The sequence below is a fragment of the Mandrillus leucophaeus genome, unplaced genomic scaffold (genome assembly GCF_000951045.1).
Source record: "Mandrillus leucophaeus isolate KB7577 unplaced genomic scaffold, Mleu.le_1.0 Scaffold8, whole genome shotgun sequence".
Classification (NCBI taxonomy): domain Eukaryota; kingdom Metazoa; phylum Chordata; class Mammalia; order Primates; family Cercopithecidae; genus Mandrillus; species Mandrillus leucophaeus.
The window spans coordinates 3,593,873-3,594,319 of record NW_012108696.1 but is presented as its reverse complement, the minus strand read 5'-3'; the positions used below and the strand labels follow the sequence as shown (position 1 = coordinate 3,594,319).

The window sequence follows — 447 nt, the reverse complement described above, 5'->3', positions numbered from 1 at the left end:
GCCACCAAGCCCGGCTAGATTTTATTTCATTTCATTTCATTTCATTTTATATTTTACTTTTTTGAGATAGTGTTTCGCTCTTGTTGCCCAGGCCAGAGTGCAATGGTGCAGTCTCAGTTCACTGCAGCCTCCGCCTCCCGGATTCAAGCAATTCTCGTGCCTCAGCCTCCTGAGTAGCGGGGATTATAGGCATGCGCCGTCACGCCTGGCCAATTTTGTATTTTTAGTATTTTTGTATTTTTAGTAGGAGGGGTTTCTCCATGTTGGTCAGGCGGGTCTTGAACTCCCAACCTCAAATGGTCCACCCACCTCGGCCTCCCGAAGTGCTCGGATTACATGTGTGAGGCACCGCACCTGGCCTGTCACTAGCTTTTTATAAGCACTACATAAACGGCATAAATGGTGCCATGATTTTGCCTGACCTAAAACTTTTTGTCTCCTTTCTAA

The 447-nt window shown here is 46.8% G+C and overlaps 1 protein-coding gene across 1 annotated transcript in view; it reads right to left on the bottom strand.

The window, feature by feature from the left end:
* CATSPERD (catsper channel auxiliary subunit delta) overlaps positions 1 to 447 on the bottom strand; it is a 59,770-nt gene that overhangs the window by 58,199 nt on the left and 1,124 nt on the right. The gene's annotated exons all lie outside the window — the stretch shown is intronic.